Below are 11,222 nucleotides of genomic sequence, written 5' to 3'. Positions count from 1 at the left end.
GAGCTGACTGGACGGTCTGGGAAGAAGAAGAAGAAGGACGACAGCTACCATGATGCCCCTCACATGCACACAGCTCAGCAAACTGGCCAGGAGAGGAGGGCCGCAAGCCCTGGAGGCCTCTCTTGCATCGGTTGAGGCTGACAGCAGGCCAAGCCTGACAGCTCTGTGTGCTGTCACCTCATATTGCATCGCATTCCCTGAAGGACGGTGGGGCGAACACAACGGCCAGAGCCCCGACAAGTGGGCTACCAGACAGCCTGGTGCAACCAAGAACTGTCCCCGGCTGCCTCTCCCAGTCAAGTCTCTCTCCTCTTTTCATTTCAGAAACATCAGCAGAGGTATTTCCCCCTGGCCAGCTGGCAGCACCCAGCCCCTTGTGGCCATTTCTGACTGCACCTGAGCTTCAAGGAGGGACCATCAGGTCCAGCACCACAGCAGTCAACGTCCTGAGGATGCGAAACTTCACTGAGGGATGAGGGTTGCAACCCATCGTACTGCACCAGCGTGTGCGGCACCACAACAGCTTGTTAACGTGGTGCTGGGGCTGAACAGCAGAATCCAACCCCTGAGCAAGCCCATAACTGATGGCTCTGGGGTAGGTGGGCCTTCACTTACCCTGCAGACCAGGCTCAGCTAAGAAATGTAGATTTATCTTCTGGAATGCCTCAAAATCTCAGGTGCTTCAGTCAGACATTTCCAGCCCAATTCTACCTAGTGAGGAGGAGATGTATCAGTGCTGGGGGGAGAACCTCTGCTAAGTCCCAGCTGGTTTATCCATGCCCAGAACCTCCAAGAGTTTGCCCCATCTGTCAGCAAGGGCGTGTTACAAACATGTAAGCCCTGGCTAAGATGCAGGAGGCGCATTTCAGAGCTTCTCCATCATTTTCTCTTGCTCTGTGCCTCACCCACAGTCACTGTCCCGCAGACACACTGCTCATAGTTCCTAGGTGGAAATCCAAGAGGAAACCCGGCTGGACTGAAGACATGGCGTGTCTGACAGGGTTAGGACAATCCGCATTCCACCCACTTCCCTGCTCACCTCCAAGTGGAGAAGCCGCCACCTGCTCTGGAGGTACAACTGCAGGCAGAAAGCCCAGCACAACCGCAGGTGGACACGTGCCACAGCAAGACTTGGTAGCCCCACTGCTGCCCAGCCTGTCCACTCTGTCCCCGCAGCCACGGCTGGCATGTGCAGTGACATGATGGCGATGTGCTGGGGGACAGCATTGATGCTGGGGGTGTGGGGGGATGATGACAGCCTTGCCACCATGTCCTGGGGCATCAGCAGTGAGGAGAGTGGCACCGCCCCCCTGCCTTGGCAGCTGGCCTGGCTCTGCTCTCCTTCCTCCGCTCCTTTGACTGCCCAGCCCACCACCCCACGACCCAAGAGCCTCCCCTCTTATTCCAGTCCAGTGACACAGATAAAACTGCCTTCGGGATGGGAGCGAGGGGGAAGACTCAGATACCAGCGTGGAGAAATTCTCCGAGTCAAACGCACAAACAACCCCAAATCACTGCTCCTTGTGAATGTCACAGTAAGTAGCACAAACTGTAGCTGCAGGAAAAAAATCCAGTAGACACCAATTAGACGCATGACTTGACTGGCTCTGCCACGGCAGGCGGTGGTGGCTTGCTGGTGGCAGCGGAGTGTCCCTGGTCGCGGCCGACAGGGCCGAGCCGCTGCCTCTCCCAGGCCACGGCAGGGACGCTCAGTCTCACCGGCGAGACGCGTGCCTGCGTGCCAGCTGGCTTATGGCCAAGCACACCCTAAAGTCACTCATGTCCCGCCTTAAAAACAGTGGATGGTCCATTTGCTGCGAGCCCAAACCTCCCTGGAGCATTAGCAGAGGGTTGGACCCAGCGGAAAAGAATCTCGTTTAGGCTGCCCAAAGCCCGGACTAGCGCAGGCAGGGGCATGCCTGCTGTTGCTGGACAGGACGCGACAGGCAGGGCCAGCCCAGCAAAGGTCCTGCCGCATCCCTTGACGTGCCAGAGAGCAGCATCACCCCGTGCCAGGAATACCCAGCGCAGCTGCTGGGTGGCAACGTGAGAAAACCCACAGCCCGGCCCCGCGCCACAGCTTTCCCTTGCCTACCCACAGCGATGCCGCCATCTGCCTTAGACATCCCGAGGATGACTCTCAAGAGTTGCACTGGTGTGATAGCCCCAACAGCACGACGCTGTGCCAGGCAGCCTGGCCACCGCATTCCCAGCAGCAAGCCCTTCCAAAACCAGCCCTGCTGGTGCTGGCAGCCAGGCTCCGGGTATCACACTGCGGCTACCCCGGGCATCTGCATCGCGCTACAGCAGATGCTCTTCCTGGGCAGGGAGGGGGCTCTGGGCCCCGGTATCCCCCACAGCACTGATGTCTGCTCCCCTACAGCCTCCTGGCTTGCCCTCGACGCTCCAGGAGGATTTAGCGCATCCCAGCCGCGCCTGCAAGAAACACATTTCCCTCCTCTCATTTAAGCTGCAGCCACTAGAGGGTAACCCAGGCCTCCGAGTTAAACCCGCTCCTTGCTCTGAGACAGCGGGCAGCAGTTCAGCGCCTGAACCCCAGCAGCTAAACACCAGGTGCCTCTCAGCAGCCCCCTGCCTCAAGCAGCATCCATGCGACCCCTCCACTGCCAGCCAGAGCGCCCTTCTGGCTACCGCTGGGGTGCCCAGCCCGGGGAAGGCACCCCGAGTCCGTGCCCCACGCCGGGGTGCACCCGTGACGCCGTTTCTGCCACTCGGATGACGCCGCTCCTCTGCGCTGACGAAGCCCGGTGCCAAATGACAACGCTAATAACGAAATAACATTTTTAAAACCCGCCGTAACCCCGAAAATCTTCATTAATTATGAATTTTGCATGGCAACCGTTACTAAGAGAGTCTCCTCTGAAACTGATGTTCAAAGAACTTTACATCAAATCTTCAAACAGCCGAGGAGGTTCAAGCTACAAAGTCGAAACATCTGTTGCTTTCTGTGCATTTTTCAATGGGGAGATCAGAGAGGAGGAAAAAAGTGGACAAAATAATCCTGGTTCTGCTTTATTATTTAAATACAATGACAGGCTATGATATACACTCTGCAGAGAGAGAAAGCAAAAATGAAGGCAGAGTGTTACACACTTCTACCTACTGCAGCCAAAAATACGATATGCTTCCATTTGCTTCAAATTTAGCCCTTCTGGGAAATGCTGTATTATCAGCCCTGGGGGATGAAGTCTAAAAGAGGCAAAGGAGGGCAAAACTTCTTGCAGCAGAAACAACGAGCTGAGAGTCTCATCCCTCCTCCGACTGCAGAGCCCGGCTGTGGCAGGAAAGTCAGGAGGCAAAGCTCTGGGGTGCAGCTCCAGCTCATGCCGCCTCCCCGAGGTCTCGACTAGATCTGGCTGTGACATTCCTTCAGACTTTTCGCTTGGAAAAACTCGCATCTTTTTACCCCAAAACCAAATCTTTCAAGCGATAAACCAATACCCAACATTTTCCAAGGCTTTTGCAGAATCTTTGGTGTCACGTAGGATCGATGCCGCTTTCAGCGTAAGGCTGACTTTTTTTTTGTCGAACGGTGAGATGAAGTTTCTAACGTTTGAATTAAAGACCTCAATTCAACACTCAGCACCGCGACCTTCAGCCAAGGTACTCTCAGAGACGAGGCCCAGAGGACTGCGAGGTCCCTGCACTTCCAGCGTTTCACCTCCTTTCCCTGGAGCCTCAGGCGTTGCTGCATCGTAAGACTGAAACCTGATGCGAGGTTTAGCAGCAGACAAGCCTTTCTTTAAAGCCCAGCTTTCAAACCGTGTGCTTTTGGGGACTGCTGCCCCTCTGAGAGCTAATGCTGGGTTGGAAAAAAACTAGTCTGCCACAGGTAGGTTCAGCTAATGCCAGCAACCAGGACCAATTAGCAAACTTCAGCTGGAGAGCTGGCCATCAGTAACACGAGGCTGAGAAAGGCTTCTGGGGTTCACTGTACCCAGTCCCGGTGTCACAAGCACAGTGATATATTATTCCTTAATACACATAAAGCTCAAAGCTTTGGTTCAAATCCCCCAAAAGGAGGGTGGAGTAGGTGTGAGAGGGACTGACCCAAAAGCCTCGTGAACCTGAGATTCGTGACCGAGTCCTCCTCCCTGCCTCGGACCCAACCTCGAGCATCCGAATGTTCCTCAAGGCACAGTCTTCTCCCCTGCTACTGTGGCAAAGGTGAAAGCTCCCCGCACGCCTCACTCCTTCCAGTAGGAAGACGTCCAACTCCTTCAAAGAGGCTTTTCCTGCCCGGAGAGCCTGCTTTCAGCCCCTGTTCATTTGGAGGCAGCTGAGAAATTCGGCCGCTGCTGGCTCAGCGCAGGCAGGGATGAATTATCAAATGCTGTTCCGGGAGGCATGTAAAATATCCACGCTGAACTCCTGGCCATCCTCTGGCTTTCAGTGTAATTTGTAATTTCAATTTGGGCCCCAACAGTTCAACAGTCCTTGGGGCTCAGTTGGGTCAAAAAGATCAGAACGGGAGGATGAGAAAGGAATTAACATTTTCAGAGTGCCTTGTCCCAGCAGCTTTCCCAGCTCCTATCTCACCCAGACCCACCTGGGCCCCCCTGGCAGTTCCTGCCCTGTAAATCCCACAAGGTTTCACTGACTCCTGCCCATGCAACGGGTTGGCAGCGGCGAGAAGCAAAGGCTGAAACCAGCGCTGAAATTCCCTCCTCCCCAGGCAGTGCATTTCAATTACCACAGCGTGGGCTTCCAAGTGGATTTATCAAACTGGGCCTATAAAGCAAATTGAATAATCTCGTGCTTCAGACCTATAAAATATAAGTATTATCCTTGAAAGTACTTTGACAAACTAATAAAGATGGAGAGCGAGGGGAAGGAGCGAGGAGAGCAAGCAGCTCCTTGTTAAGGTGTTGTGACCGAATCTCATCGCCCCCCGGCTCCAGGGTACCTCTCCGTGGTGGGAGCTGCCAGGGCGCACCCAGCTGGGTGCAGCCTGCACGGAAAGCTGACACACGGCCAGAGGGTTGTTTCACCACTCACTTTGCCCAGGACATTTCCCCTCCCTGCTGAACCTCCAGATATCTCCGAAAACGAGACCCAGGGGCAGAGCTGGAGATAGCTCAGACCTTGAGGGGACCCGGTAGGAGCTCGCTACCTGCCCTCCATCAACCCCTTGCAAACCTCGCTAGCACGGAGGACAAACCACCTCTCCAGGGCAGGGTCAGGCTGGCTCTGAGGAAGGATTTCTGTGCAGAAGGGGCTGTTGGGCGTTGGAATGGGCTGCCCAGGGCAGGGGGGAGTCCCCGGGATCCCTGGAGGGGTTGAAGAGTCGGGCTGAGCCAGCGCTGAGGGGTCTGGGGGAGTTGGGAAGGGTCAGGGTGAGGGTCATGGTTGGGCTGGAGGAGCTGCGAGGGCTTTTCCAACCCAGAGGATTCTGAGGCAATGCCAGGAACAACCATCAGCCATGATAATCCAGACAGGATCCGTAACCCCAAAGTATCAGCAAACTACAGAAAGGGTTTATCTCCTTGGCTTTGTCTCCGTCCCACCTCTGCGACCCTTACATGACCCAGGACCATTAATCCAAGAATTGGAGCCGTGCATCCTCCTTCTGTCTCCTCCCCAAGACACGGGAGCCCACATCTCCACATCATGGATTTCTATCTGGTAGATCTGGCGTCGCCTGCTCACACCCTGACCCAAACACACGTGGAGTCGGCCCATGGCACGTGCAGCCCTTCAAGCTCCAGCCAGCCCTGCTCTGGCCTGAAGCTCCATCCCTTAGCCAGACCCCAGCTGAGGGCCAATTTCCACCCAGGTGGGACACGAGCCCAACCTTCCACGTCACGGCACCTGGCGTTTCCTCTAGTTAATCAGCGCACAGAGCTGCAAGGCGTGACGGAGCAGGGTGGTAAAACCATCCAGCTAGCCCTTCAGAAAATTAAAAATAATTATCCAGCCTACAAATTTAGCCCCGCGATTTCCCATCGCGGTGGAACCCCCTCGGGCAGCCCGCTCGCGCTCAGGCAGCCTCAGACCCCTCTCCCGTTATTTACTCTCCACTCGCCGCCTTTCTTCTGCCCCAGCGACCCCAGTGTTCACACATCCCCGCTCCGCCTTTAACCCCATTTTGGTTTAGGGTCCGATTAACTCTTGATGCTGAAGGGTTTCGCCATCAAAAGGCTTTGTTGCCATGGTAACTGTGGGGAAGGGGGGGGGGAGATTATTCAAACCAACGTGTCCAGCTAGCGCAGGGTCAGTGGGATGGAGGAGCCCCCAGGGATGCTCCAGTCCTGCCTGCTCCCCGCCACCAATTACTGCAGATGAGCCCCGAAATCCCGCCGCCCTCTTTAACTCCCTCTCTGCATCAACACCAGCTCACGCGCTTCTTTTTAATTTTTTTTTTTTTTTGCGCCATGTGTCACTAATTTTACTCATTTTCTGAGTTTGTCTAGAATAGTAAAAGATTTGATTAGAGCGTTCCCGGTTTTAATTGTAATTAGGACAGTCATTGTACGAGCTATAAAAGGAAATTGGGCTACCGCTGAGTGGAAGAGCCCCTGCGAGAATAGGAGCTGCAAAGGGAGAATTTCGTTCATAAAAAAGGGGAAAAAAAATGTAGTTTGGGGAAGAAATAAAACTCCGGCTCAGGATAGTGTGACAGCCAAAGTGGCCCAGGCATCTGGGACCATAACAAAAGCGTTTCCTAGGGATTTCAGCACGGGTCACGAGCAGTTTCTCCCCTGCTGCAACCTCCTGCGTGACCTCAGGCGAAGCAGCTCTGCTTTTGTGCCTCAGTTTCCCCCACTTGGACCCATCTGTATGGTCTGTGAGCTCATGACTTTTTTACAACGTGCAGCGTGATCCCCTGTGATATGGCAGAGGCAGCACTGAAATAACCCTCCCAGTCCCCATCACTCACCAGGAGCCACCGCAGCTGCTGAGGGACATCGCCTGCACCCAGGGGACAGCGGGATGCCCCCGGCCACCAGCCAAGGCCCCAAGGGTGGACACTGGACATTTCTGCTTTTTTCCAGCAGAGGGAGGGGAAGGCCAGTTCAAGCCAGTCACAGCAGTATTAAGGCTGGGAAGAACACCTAGAAATAGCACGTGTAAAACCAGAGCAGTCACCGCCCTAAAAGCTGCGGGACAAGTGGGGCTCCCGCAGCCAGAGCATCAGCCCAGGGTTTGGCAGCTCGGGGTGACCCGTGCCAGGCACACTGTGGTCAGTCACCAAGTCCGGGGGGGCCAGAGGGATGGGTGAGACGCCTCCAGGGGTGTTTCTCGACCGACTTCGCACATGGAAAAATTGCTCTTGACAGTCGTGGCCGAGATTGCCGGTCACGATGTCCAGCCCCCCCAAAGGGGGGACCCTCTGAAAGGGGGCAGCTGGCAGTGCCCAGAGTCACGTCACCTGCCCACCACCCTGTGGCTCTGAAGCGTGGGGGGGCTCACGTCACCGGAGCTGTCAATCCGATGCCATAAAATTCAAGATAAATCAATTTTCCCCCTTCCCCCTGCTCTCATTCCACCAGGGGAGACAGACGTTTTCCTGAAGCAATCATTTGCCTCAGTTTAAAAAAAAAAAACAACCACAGTGAAGCTCTGACTGCTCGTGGCACATTAATGTGTATCAGCCGCCGCTTGCCACCTCCTAATGATCCCACCTCCGAGCCGAGCCCAAAACTGTGGGCTTTTTACCACTACATTTAAAGCAAAGAACAAACATAAACCAGTCGTCTCCCAGCGTGGCTGCGATTTTCATTAGTCCAGGCGGGAAGAGAAAGGCAGCGTTGCTCTGCTCGGCCCTTGCTGCCTTCACAATTTATGGATTTTTTTTTTTTTCTTTTCCCTCTTCCCAGCAGCTCAGAAGAAACTTAATCATCACCTCAGAGTGGGAGGAAACCCCCCGTCGTATCCTTCAACTTGCAAGGCCACGTGATGCTGCTCTGGCCTTTCCCATGAGATGCCTGAACCCAGCACGTGGCCTGGCGCTCACAGCCCGTGTTAATACTCTAGTTGGGTCTTAATTTATTCTATTCTATTCTATTCTATTCTATTCTATTCTATTCTATTCTATTCTATTCTATTCTATTCTATTCTATTCTATTCTATTCTATTCTATTCTATTCTATTCTATTCTATTCTATTCTATTCTATTCTATTCTATTCTATTCTATTCTATTCTATTCTATTCTATTCTATTCTATTCTATTCTATTCTATTCTATTCTATTCTATTCTATTCTATTCTATTCTATTCTATTCTATTCTATTCTATTCTATTCTATTCTATTCTATTCTATTCTATTCTATTCTATTCTATTCTATTCTATTCTATTCTATTCTATTCTATTCTATTCTATTCTATTCTATTCTATTCTATTCTATTCTATTCTATTCTATTCTATTCTATTCTATTCTATTCTATTCTATTCTATTCTATTCTATTCTATTCTATTCTATTCTATTCTATTCTATTCTATTCTATTCTATTCTATTCTATTCTATTCTATTCTATTCTATTCTATTCTATTCTATTCTATTCTATTCTATTCTATTCTATTCTATTCTATTCTATTCTATTCTATTCTATTCTATTCTATTCTATTCTATTCTATTGGGTCTTAATTTATTCTATTCTATTCTATTCTATTCTATTCTATTCTATTCTATTCTATTCTATTCTATTCTATTCTATTCTATTCTATTCTATTCTATTCCTATTTCTATTCTATTTCTATTCTATTCCTATTTCTATTTCTATTCCATTCCATTCCATTCCATTCCATTCTTCACAGAATCTCAGAACCATCCGGGTTGGAAAAGCCCCTGCAGCTCCTCCAGCCCAACCATGACCCTCACCCTGACCCTTCCCAACTCCCCCAGATCCCTCAGCGCTGGCTCAGCCCGACTCTTCAACCCCTCCAGGGATCCCGGGGACTCCCCCCTGCCCTGGGCAGCCCATTCCAACGCCCAACAGCCCCTTCTGCACAGAAATCCTTCCTCATATATAGAGAGACCCAAAGGCGGGGAGAGTCTCCACGTGGCTGGTGAGAACAAGGAGGTGCAGAGGCCAAGTGCAAGCCCACAGTGATGGCGCAGGGCAGAGGTCCCACACCAACCACCACACGGGTTCCCTGGGATGTGCCACTCACCTAGAGCCCGAGTCGGGGCGAGATGATGGCACAGGGCCCTCCAAGGTCCCCCCCCGGGCCAGCCAGGGTGGTCACGGGCTGCCTCTCCGCCGAGCCCCGTCAGCGCCGGGCACGCCGCTGCAGATTTGCTGAATTACGGCCGAGTCAGGCGGCAGCGGTGTATGTTATTGCTGGAAGGTTCACATTTTATCATTTAATCAAATAAAGTGCATTTGTGGATTACACAATCATTTGCAGGCCTTGATAATCTTTTTCTGCTTAGCTCTGCACTGGAACTGAGAAGGCAAACAAAGACATTTGTAGCTGTCGTTGGAGGCCCTGGCTCCATGCCAGGAGCTCTTACTCCTTGGGAAAACTGGTGCAATTTGTATTGAAGAACGTCCTGGCGATCATGAAATACTAGATATTTATTTATTTGGCCAACCAGGAGGTTTTCTGAGCTTTTGTTCCCCGACAAAACAATTGAGCAAATATTAAGGAGGAAAAAAAAAAAAAAACAAAACTGCTTGAAAATGGCTCAGAGCAAAGCAATAAGATCCAGCAAGAGGGTTTATGGGGACAACAGTAAGTCCCAGATGGGTGTCACGGTCACCCCTTCCCCTCTCACGGCACACAGATGTCCTCCAGCAAGAGATTTCAGCCCGAAGCAGGAGAGGATCCATGGGAGGGAACCCCAACCACACTGCGCCCCCGCGGAGGTGCCTCACCGAGGGGACAAGAGGCGTCGGTGGGGGGCTGCTGCCAGCTGAGTGTGGGGTCCCCTCCAACACATCCAGTGAGGACAAACCACCACGGAAACCCAACCCGACTCTTTAGGGAAAGATCCTCACCCTTGTACCTTGAGAAGACCCCAGAAGCAGTGAAAGCCGCACCGCGTGTTGGGCTGAAAACTTGGCACGTGTCATTTAAATACAGTTTCCATACCCAGTAGAGCACTCACCTGCCACCAGCTCCCATGTCACCACCAGGATGGTGTTTGCAGCCACAAAATTTTGGGATATGAGGGTCTTTTTTCCCATTGCCCTCCATTAAATCCTTCCAGCAACCTGAACAAAATTCAGTTAAAGTGTGATTTTCTTACACAGTTGAAAGGTTGTTAAAAGAAAACCTTTTGGTTTTTTTTTTTTTACACTCAAAAAAGAAAAAAAAATCAAATCAATCTATGTTTTCACAGCACTACGGCTAAAATAGTGGATGTTTAATACTTGTTGCTGATGTTCTTCTCACTGGAGAGTCAGAAAACTGCAGGAGAAAACAGAAGAAACATCCTAGTTTATACATACACTAAACGCAGAGAAAAGGTGCATTTAGGATTCATCGTACACAACCAGCCCCGCCGGCCCAAACCCTCAGGAGATTGGGCCCAGGAAGGGGAGATGCTAAGGAAAGAAGGGAAAAAAGATAAATAAATTTAAAAAAAAAAAAAAAAGCAGGTTAATTTGTATGATTTTGGTCTTCGTGCTGGGCAGAGCCCCATCCCTGACCTCCCAGCCCAGGGACGCTCCCTCCAAACGGGGGAATGTCCCCCCACATCTGCCACCATCGACCGCCCAAATCCCGCTGTGAGCGCCCGCAGGAGGCCCCAGGGATGCTCTGGGTGTGCGAGCATCCAGAGCGTGGGGTGTCCCCCCACACACACACACACACACACACCCCCGGGTGATGCTGGCCCATCCCGATGCCATTCTGCATCGCGTCACCCTGGCACGGCCACGGGGTTCGGGCACCGCTCCTGGGAACGGACCTTCCCCAGGGCCACCCACTCCTCCCGCCTGCACGGCCCGCAAAACACAGGCGAGACACCGGCTTTAGCAAAAATGTTTAATCTCTCCTTGATGCGTGTGTTTATTTACAAGTACTAAATCTGAAGAACATTAAAATAGGAAATAGCAGGATATTTACACGATCAAAGGGCATTTGACCAGCCATGCTGGCCTGTTGCTTCAAGTCTGAAACAATCACAGAAAAGTAATCAGGACTCCGGATTTAGGGTTTGGGTTTGTTTTTTCCCCATTTAATTTTTTTAAAACTACTAAAATTCTCTGCCTTTCGCTGGGTCCACATTATGTTCCCCCCCCCCCCCCCC

The sequence above is a fragment of the Athene cunicularia genome (genome assembly GCF_003259725.1).
Source record: "Athene cunicularia isolate RWA chromosome 12 unlocalized genomic scaffold, athCun1 chr12_part1, whole genome shotgun sequence".
Classification (NCBI taxonomy): Eukaryota; Metazoa; Chordata; class Aves; order Strigiformes; family Strigidae; genus Athene; species Athene cunicularia.
Note: the sequence above shows the minus strand (reverse complement) of the source record.